The sequence below is a fragment of the Sinohyriopsis cumingii genome, chromosome 12 (genome assembly GCF_028554795.1).
Source record: "Sinohyriopsis cumingii isolate HCF-2022 chromosome 12, ASM2855479v2, whole genome shotgun sequence".
Classification (NCBI taxonomy): domain Eukaryota; kingdom Metazoa; phylum Mollusca; class Bivalvia; order Unionida; family Unionidae; genus Sinohyriopsis; species Sinohyriopsis cumingii.
In genome coordinates, this window is record NC_142972.1 from 105,253,599 (window position 1) to 105,266,512 (window position 12,914).

Below are 12,914 nucleotides of genomic sequence, written 5' to 3' on the forward strand. Positions count from 1 at the left end.
CAGATATTTTGTTCTACTCTTGATTCCATTACCGTATCAAATGGTGATTTCATTACGAATACTGTCTATGGTACGATGCACGAAATGTGATTGAACTATGCAAACACAACTGTAACTGAAATTGGCATAAATGTTGTTCGCATCCATGCTCGGTGTAAAATACTTGTCGCTTTAGGTTCAATTTCAAGAGAGGAGGAAGGGAGAAATATTTTCTGTTTGAGTGTGACAAAGGCAAAAGTATAGGACATTAAAGTTGTGAATCTTACATTGAATGGTTATTCTTGTTTATACCAGTTAGCTTTCTCTTTGGCGGCTGCTATCATTACCAAGACAATAGCTTGAATGTATAAATGGAGTAAAGCAGTTGTGGTTGATGTAGTTAAGTCCATAATTGTTTCCAAACCTGAAGACCCTTTTTAGAACATGTCTAGATGTATTGTAAACATGTATAGTTGTCGCTGATTAATGTAAAGCTAAGAGGACAATAGTCTATAGAGTGTTCCCAGAAAGTGAAAATGCGGAAATGGATGAAGCTTCAATGCCAGAAGAAAAAACATAAATTACCAGTCATCTTTTCCGAATCCATGTATGTCTTTGCTGACACATACTTACAAGATCGATTAGCTTCACGCGTTCGTCAGATAAACGTAGAATCCATAATTATCCTCAGAAAATGTACTTAATAAATATTAAATATATATTGTGCAGTGACAATTTAAACTTCTGAAGAATTTACAAGTGAGGCGGCACAAAAACAATATACAGTAGATGATGACAAAAAGACAGCGCGATTGCAAATATGATCAAAAGAAGTGGCTGTGAAAATACAAAATATTGTCTAGAAAATGATGAAGATGACTGAATTATGACCCACGAGAGACTGTTATTATGACCATTTTGTTGATTTTGTATTTTTTGTACTTTTCTAGCCTCATCTTTTGACCATATTTGCAATCGTGCTGTCATTTTGTCGTCATCTATTGTATATTGTTTTCGTGCCGCCGCGCTTATAAATTCTTCTGGAAGTTTAATGTCGGAAGATTTAGAATGCTGAAGACGGCCTAATGATACAATGGTAAAATAATGCTTGTCAATTAAATCTAATGTATTCATTTAGATTAAACACAAGTCTCTGTAACTGAACCGTACATGTGGCAATAACTATTTTAGAAAACCTATGTTTTGCAGAGACTACTGTAATGTGCAGTTAAATGTTAATAAATGATGTAATACTGATGACTTCAGTCTACAGCTACATAACACTTAACAGTATAGGTCTTTTAAAGTTTAGTCCCGTTGATAATATTAATTTTTCCATATTTTCTGACAGCAAAAATAGAGACACAAAATCTCAGCTTACTCTTTTCTTGCAAAATATAGAATCTCTACATATAAATTCAATATTTTAGAGTCAATATTAATATTGCAGATATTTGAAATCCAGAGGACAACTGACAGTGGTGTCAGGACAATCTTTGAACAAAAGATAAAGAAAATACATTCAGTACTTTATGTTATACGATGCGTCCCCTCTTCAAATCAGAAATATATTAGGATAGACACATGAAGTTTACACATAGACAATGATCTAAGAAAAACAGAACAGAAACGACTTTCTTGTGTAACATTACAAAGTCCCTTCATTTTCCATATGACGCGTTCAAATGCGTTTACTTTGTTAGGATGATCGTATTTGAAATCACAAATGAGGAATCATCCAACCTTATAAGAAAATAGGAAAACTGAAATTACATTTTATCTATAGCCATTGAAATGAACATTTATGTAATTGAGTCACAATTTGCAACTCTGCATTGCCCCCCTCCCGTTTTCGGTCCTGCAAAAGTCTGCATGAAATTAATATGCACAGAATTTTTACAGGAAGTAAATACTTACCTTGAGCACATGAGCCCACGGTCAATGCAAATAAAACCACGGCATAGAGACTGTACATTCCAGTCGGTTTCATGGAAGGAAACATGAGAAAGCCGAATAATGGTAACAAGTCAAAATATTTGTCGTTCAGAACTTCACACTGCCCCTTTAAACTTTCTCCAACGATTGCAATGAATGGTCAATCTGATATGTGAGAGTTGATATAGTCTAGTTTAAATAATGCAAAAGCAGACATACTGCTTGAAATATGGCACGCTTCATAATTAATCATTGACTGGCGAATGATATTTCTCTTGGAAAAGCATGCTTTGTTTGTGGAGGAGAAATGTTTCTAATTGGTTTCTAGAAATGACCTTATTTCTAATATGTATCAAATTAGCATGAACCGTGTTTGACTATTGCTTTATACGCGCTGAGTAAGCGGCGGAAAACAATTTAAATGCGTCTGATATATTGTGAAGTATTTTTCCAGCATTTTATTCATTAATTACTTGTTAAGAAATGACGTGATTCCATTTATATATATATATATATATATATATATATATATATATATATATATATATATATATATATATATATGTGTGTGTGTGTGTGTGTGTGTGTGTGTGTGTGTGTGCGTTTGTGTGTGTGTGTGTATGTGTGTGTGTTTGCGCGTGTGTTTGTGTGTGCAATAAACAGACAAGAGACGGTGCAATGCTAGTTTCTCACTAGTCTGATCACTCTAGACACAACCAGCCTGGGCGCTTTTGATCCTGATTAAATTGTTTTCAAAGCCAGACACAACTTAGAGACAAAACAAATGATATACACATAAAAGCGTTCAAAATACAAACGTTTACATAACTACTTCTACCTTAATCAAACTTTGATTACAGTAGAAAGTGGTATGTAATCATTTGTAGCTTCAACGGGTTTGTGATTTTTATTTGTCATGGCTCTATTTTCTCTTCAATCGCATATATCGTCTTCAGTCGTATGTGCATCAAATGATAAATATTTATCGTATCATTTAATATCTTTTTCACCTGAATAGATCTGGCTCTTGTTTGGGAGTTTTCTGCGATAGGTCTTATAAAAATTAAGTCATATAAAGGCACTATAAACAAGAGCTAAAGAAGAATCAGGAGAGAGACTTTTTATTGTTTGAATTAAACGAATAGAATTGGAATCACTTTTGCGTCTGTCGAGCTAAGAATTTATTAAGTTCAAGATTCGGACGTGAATACATAATATAATTTTGGAAAATGTTTGCAAATTTAGACTAACAAGTTAGATCTAGTAACGCTAATTATGAAATATATAGCATTGTCAGCCAATTATTGTTGCATCAGACACATTAATAATTTAAGAACTTCATTTTCTTTTGCATGTAAATATTGTACAATCTCCTAATCGATCATTAAAACTGTATAAGTTTTGTATGGCACACTGAGTGGACAAGGCACCCAAGAAAAAGAACAAAAGTATTTATTTTTCAGTTCTGGAAATAATATGTCAACAAATACGATTGATTTATTGTTTAGTTAGTCAATCGAATCTATTATCATTTCATTTAGTTACTTCAAAATCAGATGGGACTCAATCAATGACTAGAAACTAAATAAAAATAACTTGCAGTTACGGTTTTGCTATTAAAAAGGTACCGTACTCATGGTATAAATGAGTTTCACAATATTTATTACGCAACTATGGTATATAATGAGCGGACAAGCGTTTCCAGTCAGTTTCAACTATAATGAATTTGCAGACATTATTACACCTTGTGTGAAATAATTTTGTATGAAAACTTTCTATATTCGACATTTCAAGATTAAACATAACAACGCATGTGGTTGTAGTAACCTCATATACAAGCGGATACTACGTTTATAATCTATATTTTGCATACAATTTGATTGTGAAGCTAGGTGCAAAAATCAGTTTTAGGAAATATTATATACTGTTTTGTTTAAGAAAAGAATATTGCCGACTACTCTTTTCCATTACTACAGAGAGCTATATAGAATTATCCAGGAACCCATCCATGCCGCTAAAATGAATAATTTGTTAAATTATTCACTTGAATCTTTTTCTTGGTTAGCAGCACTATTTATTTTGAAACATTATTTCCAGCAGCATCTTTATTAAAATGCAGAATTCCCGCAAGGATTCCGCGCCATTATAATCACCTTGAAAATTTATTTTCTTGACGAATTATTAAAAGGTATCGATTTCGTTGAACTCCGAAGACACTTCCATAAAATCATAGTTGATAGAAGAGACCTTCAACGACGGAACAGAGTTTGTGTATATTGTTGTGTTAGCCTTCTGGGACTATTCAAAGGTATGCAGTCGTTCGCATTATTGATAATACAGACTTTGACAGTGGTTTACCACAGAAAAAGATTGAGTCATTACTGTGGAAGGCCTATTATCGGGGCTTTATGAGGAATCCGCTGCAAAGCGAGATAAAATAAATCTACGGATGAATCTTGAAATTGTATAATGCGTTGGTTAAGAACAATCCTTTGTGTTTCTGATACTGTCTAAAAAATAATAATTTTATATTTGCTATAATTTGGTGTTTACACTGGGATTCAGCGAGGCAATAATCACCTTGCGACTCAATTTCCGAAATCGATTTTGCATGTGTTTTTGTTTTCTTTTTCATTCTGTTCTTCTGCCATATCCATTAACGTGTGCATGTACTACAGAGTCGCTCGTATAAAATCATTCGGGACTATTAAGACTTCTATACATTAATGAGTTATTCGCTAGGGACTATTTGCTTAATTTAATACGTTCACACATCACTGACAGTGAAAAGAATCTACATTAAATAAACATAATCTTTATATTCTCCCAGTAAACGTTCAAATAACTTAACATAAACTATAATGCATGATATACAGTTCTGATCGCCAGTTAAGTTATTCGGTTCTCCGTATCCCCATGGGAGATTTGGTTGGTCTTGTCCGTTGAACATCTTCCATACTCTGCTCACACCGATGGCCCGAAGACCGATGTATACGTAAGTCCCGGCACCCATTTTACCCATTTTGCTGCTTATAACTATAATTTATAAAATAATTCAATTAGGGAAATTTTCTTAAAAACGTATATTTTTGTACAATATATATATATATATATATATATATATATATATATATATATATATATATAGAGAGAGAGAGAGAGAGAGAGAGAGAGAGAGAAATGTTGATCCTTTCATGGTTAGAAATCAAGGGCAAGGTTAAGGTTTGATTTGAAGTAGGTACGTAATAAGTCTATTCGGTCAAGGTCGCATCCATTAGAAAGCCGAGATTTTAGATACGGTCATAACACCAATATGAATTATATGATTAATTGTAATTGCTTTGTATTACAAAACATTATCTAACCTTTAAAATAGAAAGACAAAATTTTGGGAGCATAATGCTTGAAACAGCAAATGTCAATCATTAGGCAAATCATGATACAGAGAACTAAACAACACGGGAAACGAAAGCTACGGCGATTTTATAATGACACGACATCATATTCGAATATCTTGAGAATTTTGTGTTAAGTCTATGGAAAGAATCAGTAGTTTTAATTAGTCAGCCTTGAAAGAATGAGTTTTAAAATACATATATGGTATGCGACATGTTTTATGCGCAAAGTTATAACAAAGTTATAACAAATAATGTTTCAATTAAATTAAATATGTCGCCAAAACGCTCTTACTCTCTGTCTCTCTTATTGATACCATCAATATATACATATATAATATATGTACAGTATGTACGCTGTATGAATGATATACCAAGAGATGTATAAATGTTTCATTAAAAGGAAACGATGCTTGCCGATTTTCAGTTTCATGAAAAATGTATGCAACGAGCGGTATATATCATTGATACAGCGCAGATACTATATATATATTTTATTTATATCACATAATAATACACATGATTGTACTTTGAATGGAGTTACGATATACTCCGGGCCACTGTGCATTAACCAAGTGAATGAATTCTTCACATCCTTGCGAGCGGGTCTGCTAAAAAATGTAGGTCTACGATTGTTCTTATTGTTCACAATCACATATACAAATCTATAAGTTGATTATTTTCGTTTTGAGTTTATATTTGTATTCGCATTTATTAAATCAGTATAAGAAACACTCATGATTTAAACATGAAATTTGGTTTTTATGAAGAAAGTTGTGCGCTACAAACACGGTTAGCTTCTTTTACACTGAACCTGACTGTCAGGCATTCACGTACTGGCGTATGAAAATTAGCGTGGAATAGAAACTAAGGAAAATGATAAACCAAAAAGAGATAATTAAAATATTTGAATATATTGACAGTTCATCTAAGTAATTATTCTGCTTTAATGATCATTTCTAAAGACTATAATTCTCTCTCTCTCTCTCTCTCTCTCTCTCTCTCTCTCTCTCCTTTGGACGGTTTGATTAGTTTGACTAAAATTTTACCATCATTCATAGGTCCTGAGACATCGTCTTACTACATTTGCGATAAACCTCAACCCTCGCATTTTCATGGATTTTCGCCCGTATCTAGCTACTATAATACAGAGAGAGAGAGAGAGAGAGAGAGAGAGAGAGAGGGAGGACCGCTCCAATGACCTAGAGGTTAGAGAGTCCGCCTCGGATGCAGGAAGTCGCAGGTGCAATCCCCATCCGAGTCAAACTAAAGATTTGAAAAAATGGTACTAACATCTACCTCGCTAGGCGCTTAACATTAAGAGGTTAGTGTTAGGACCCGTCGATCTTGTGTCAGATTAATATGACTGTGTGGGATATCATGTTACATGTCTGCATAATGATGCCACAGTGCTAGAAATCACTATAAATTGCAACACTGCAGACATCGTAGCGATATGACTGAAACATTGTTAAAGCTACATTAAAAATCCAAATCACACATACACACACACACAGAGAAGGACGGGGGCATGTCCGACCATTTCGACATTTTTAAATTTGATAATTAATTATCGACTTTTATAATATTATAATAGGTTTTAGAAACAACAACAAGATAGTATTAGAAACGCCACAGTATGTGTGCCTCATGACCGACAAATTTAACATATAGGCCTCGCGTCGACTGGCTATGAAACTATATATCATTGATATTATGAACACTATATATTGATCCAAAGGAAAGCGGAACTATATAATTACGACGAACCAGATTACTGTAAGTTACTTGGTACTCGTTCAGTTTTAATGTTTTCATCCAGCGCAAAATGTTTTATTTCTCTCACTCCAGATTTTTGCTTTTATTTACCCTTACGGACGAGGCGGGTAAGGGGAATGGAAAAGAGAAAGGATTCCAATGAAAATGTGTACCATTTCAATTTCATTTAGAAAAGAGGGACTATTAATACTTTTTATCGTTATTTTCATATGTCATTATGATTAATGAATGGGTAGAAATTCATCATTCTACTATCGGCTTTGCGTCATGTTTATATAGTTAATAATATGAATAACTGGATCTCATTGTTATAGTATAAATTCAGAGCGGATCTATTCAGTTGGCCCTGTTTGTAGCTATGTGATATTTTTAGAATCAGAGATTTTCAAATATACGTACAAAGCAAAATTTGCTGTCGAAGACCTAACCTATTGTCCTTTGCTTACTGGTGATTAGGCTGGTTTGTTTGACTCGAATGGTTTAATATTGCGTTGAACAGTTACATGCCTTAAATCGAATCTATGCGTGTATGTTTTGAATTAATACAATACTTTGTTAAAAACCACACTTTTCAAGATTACAATGGATAAATAATATACCTGTGTTTATGAAATTAACTTCGTTCTGATTTCTTAAGACCAGCATCTTGGCTCCCTCCGCTTCACATGTAGCCATGGCGTCGTTAAAGGTTTTACCATCTACATGTAATTTGTAGCACAACCTCAATGACTGGTTGAGGACATAGTCTCCGTCGCAGTTTTGTTTCCCTATAAATCAGGAAGGTAAGTAAATAAAAATGGGTTACTTCTTGAATGTTAACTGTCAGTAAAACATATGAAAATATTCCGTATAATTTTATTTTGCGCTTCAAGATGAAAACTATGCAATGATTGCGAAAATTGTTTTTGCGAATGGAACAAAAACGAGAATAATGTGTTGTTGTCTGTTAAATGCATAAATTTGACTTCACTTTGTTAACGTTTTGAAAGAAACCTCTTTGTGTTTTGTGCGTGTGTGTGTGATTTGGATTTTTAACGTAGATTTTAAAAAATTAAATCATATCGCTGATGTCTGCAGTGTGGCAGTTTACAGTGATGTTGAACATTGGGGCATCATGCCGCAGACATGTAACATGATGTCCCGCCCAATCAGGTCATTCTATCACGAACCTTTTAATGCTGATCGCCTAGCAAGGCAGATGCTGGTACCTTTTGTATAAGACTTTGGTATGATTCGGCCGGCGTTTAAACCCGTGACCTCCCGCATCCGAGGCGGACGCTCTAACCTCAAGGCCACTGGAGCGTTCATATTTGACTGTAAGTAACCTACTAGTATATTATTGAAAACAGGGAAATTATGTTAATTATATTTGACTGTAATGAACCCACTAGTATTGTATTGCCAATAGGTATATTATCTTAATTACATTTGACTATAATGAATCTACTTGTGTGGCATTGCCAGCAGAAACGTTATTTTGATTACATTTGGCTGTAATGAACCCACTATTGTATAGTTGCCAATACATTTGTTCGTCAAAGTTCGATTTGCCTGTAATGAACTTGGTAGTGAAGAATGATGAATGAAGATGTTACTTTGATTACTTTTGACGGTAAGGAAGCTACTAGTATTACAAATATAGATATTCCTTTAATTACATTTGACCGTAATGGACCTATTAATGTAGTGTTGCCAATAGGAATGCTATTTTAACCACATTTTACTTTTATGAACCTACTATTGTATTATTGCCACCATAGATGATACTTTAGTTACATTTCACTGTAATCAACCTATCAGTGTAGTATTGCAAATATATGTGCTATTTTAATTACATTTCACTGTAATGATCTTACTAGGATGCTACTAGTGTAGTATTACCAATATAGATAGTATTTTAATTACATTTATCTGTAATGGACCTATCAGCGTTGTATTGCTAAGATAGATGTTATTGTAATTACGTTTCACTGCAATGAACCTACTAGTGTAGTATTGCCATCCTTGTTGCATTGTTTTACTAGAAGGGAGCCCACGTTTGTAGGACTGCGTTCCTAAGCACAGTTGCAGTGTGGCATGGTAGAAGAAGGACATGCACGACTGATCCTGGTTGCAGAATATGGCACAATCGATGAACGGGCAGTCGTTTTTCTCCCACAAAGTAACGGATGTGTCCAGGTTATTTTCTGAATCGTGGTCTTCATCCCAAGCACTACATCTAGAGGTATCTATGGAAACAAATTGTACAGTCATATATAGATACACACACACGCTTATATATATATATATATATATATATATATATATATATATATATATATATATATATATATATATATATATATATATATATATCGCGTGTATTTACAATTATATTTCTTGAATTGGCGAGAAACAATATTAACTTATATATATTCTCATGCACGTATATATTGACGGAAAGTGAAAGAAAAATATATCGCAAAGAACTTTAGGTGTTGCTCACAATCAGGACTGCTGCATTATTTTAGAAAACCACAATCCTCTATGTTTTGTTGTTCATACAATTCAAGACTGCGTCTGAAATAGGCTAATGGTGCGTCTTCTAAACATTTTGTTGTGTTATTATTGACTTAGTTAATTAATAAGGTAGTTTAAATTTTAACTGAGAAAAATAGCAATATACACATACTAAAGTAATTCGAAAACGCTCAGTATATCTGAATGTGCAGTTAGACATATAGTAGAAACAGCATGCGAATATTTGTTAAAGTTTCAATTGTTTATTTTGTATTTCCTAATAGTCCCTAATTTGTATACACATAGCTTATCATACTATACATACCGCATATAAAATAAAACGATTTGCCACTGCTAAAGAAAAAATTAAAAAATTAAATAATAAAAGTGAAACGAATTTAAAAAAGACGACAAGAGAAACCAACGACATATTCAAATATATTTATACATTATCACACGTGAAAGGAAAAAAAACAAACAGGATAGAAAGAAGACAAATACATTTAGGAAAAGGGATACGTACATTTGCTTGCTTTTACAAGCGCAACATATCGATTGTTGAACATCCCGTGTGAAGCCATGTAGGATTGAGAATTAGTAATATATTATTTGTTTGCTTTTTCCTCCTAGGTTTAAAATCTTTCATTTAAAGCAACATGTTATTGTTGATTGTGAAACATTGGCTGAAATGTGTTTAAGAAAATATTCTGCGTCACGTAATGTAAATTTGGTTCTTCGGCTTGCTACAGATATTTTGTTCTACTCTTGATTCCATTACCGTATCAAATGGTGATTTCATTACGAATACTGTCTATGGTACGATGCACGAAATGTGATTGAACTATGCAAACACAACTGTAACTGAAATTGGCATAAATGTTGTTCGCATCCATGCTCGGTGTAAAATACTTGTCGCTTTAGGTTCAATTTCAAGAGAGGAGGAAGGGAGAAATATTTTCTGTTTGAGTGTGACAAAGGCAAAAGTATAGGACATTAAAGTTGTGAATCTTACATTGAATGGTTATTCTTGTTTATACCAGTTAGCTTTCTCTTTGGCGGCTGCTATCATTACCAAGACAATAGCTTGAATGTATAAATGGAGTAAAGCAGTTGTGGTTGATGTAGTTAAGTCCATAATTGTTTCCAAACCTGAAGACCCTTTTTAGAACATGTCTAGATGTATTGTAAACATGTATAGTTGTCGCTGATTAATGTAAAGCTAAGAGGACAATAGTCTATAGAGTGTTCCCAGAAAGTGAAAATGCGGAAATGGATGAAGCTTCAATGCCAGAAGAAAAAACATAAATTACCAGTCATCTTTTCCGAATCCATGTATGTCTTTGCTGACACATACTTACAAGATCGATTAGCTTCACGCGTTCGTCAGATAAACGTAGAATCCATAATTATGCTCAGAAAATGTACTTAATAAATATTAAATATATATTGTGCAGTGACAATTTAAACTTCTGAAGAATTTACAAGTGAGGCGGCACAAAAACAATATACAGTAGATGATGACAAAAAGACAGCGCGATTGCAAATATGATCAAAAGAAGTGGCTGTGAAAATACAAAATATTGTCTAGAAAATGATGAAGATGACTGAATTATGACCCACGAGAGACTGTTATTATGACCATTTTGTTGATTTTGTATTTTTTGTACTTTTCTAGCCTCATCTTTTGACCATATTTGCAATCGTGCTGTCATTTTGTCGTCATCTATTGTATATTGTTTTCGTGCCGCCGCGCTTATAAATTCTTCTGGAAGTTTAATGTCGGAAGATTTAGAATGCTGAAGACGGCCTAATGATACAATGGTAAAATAATGCTTGTCAATTAAATCTAATGTATTCATTTAGATTAAACACAAGTCTCTGTAACTGAACCGTACATGTGGCAATAACTATTTTAGAAAACCTATGTTTTGCAGAGACTACTGTAATGTGCAGTTAAATGTTAATAAATGATGTAATACTGATGACTTCAGTCTACAGCTACATAACACTTGACAGTATAGGTCTTTTAAAGTTTAGTCCCGTTGATAATATTAATTTTTCCATATTTTCTGACAGCAAAAATAGAGACACAAAATCTCAGCTTACTCTTTTCTTGCAAAGTATAGAATCTCTACATATAAATTCAATATTTTAGAGTCAATATTAATATTGCAGATATTTGAAATCCAGAGGACAACTGACAATGGTGTCAGGACAATCTTTGAACAAAAGATAAAGAAAATACATTTCAGTACTTTATGTTATACGATGCTTCCCCTCTTCAAGTCAGAAATATATTAGGATAGACACATGAAGTTTACACATGGACAATGATCTAAGAAAAACAGACCAGAAACGACTTTCTTGTGTAACATTACAAAGTCCCTTCATTTTCCATGTGACGCGTTCAAATGCGTTTACTTTGTTAGGATGATCGTATTTAAAATCACAAATGAGGAATCATCCAACCTTATAAGAAAATAGGAAAACTGAAATTACATTTTATCTATAGCCATTGAAATGAACATTTATGTAATTGAGTCACAATTTGCAACTCTGCTTGCCCCTCTCCCGATTTCGGTCCTGGAGACACCCGCGCAAAAGTCTGTATGAAATTAATATACATAGAATTTTTACAGGAAGTAAATACTTACCTTGAGCAAATGAGCCCACGGTCAATGCGAATAAAACCACGGCATAGAGACTGTACATTCCAGTCGGTTTCACGGAAGGAAACATGAGAAGGCCGAATAATGGTAACAAGTCAAAATATTTATCGTTCAGAACTTCACACTGCCCCTTTAAACTTTCTCCAACGATTGCAATGAATGGTCAAGAGTATCTGATATCTGAGAGATGATATAGTCTAGTTTAAATAATGCAAAAGCAGATATACTGCTTGAAATATGGCACGCTTCATAATTAATCATTGACTGGCGAATGATATTTCTCTTGGAAAAGCATGCTTTGTTTGTGGAGGAGAAATGTTTCTAATTGGTTTCTAGAAATGACCTTATTTCTAATATGTATCAAATTAGCATGAACCGTGTTTGACTATTGCTTTATACGCGCTGAGTAAGCGGCGGAAAACAATTTAAATGCTTCTGATATATTGTGAAGTATTTTTCCAGCATTTTATTCATTAATTACTTGTTAAGAAATGACGTGATTCCATTGATATATATATATATATATATATATATATATATATATATATATATATATATATATATATATATATATATATATATATATATATATATATATATATATATGTGTGTGTGTGTGTGTGTGTGTGTGTGTGTGTGTGTGTGTGTTTGTGCGTAT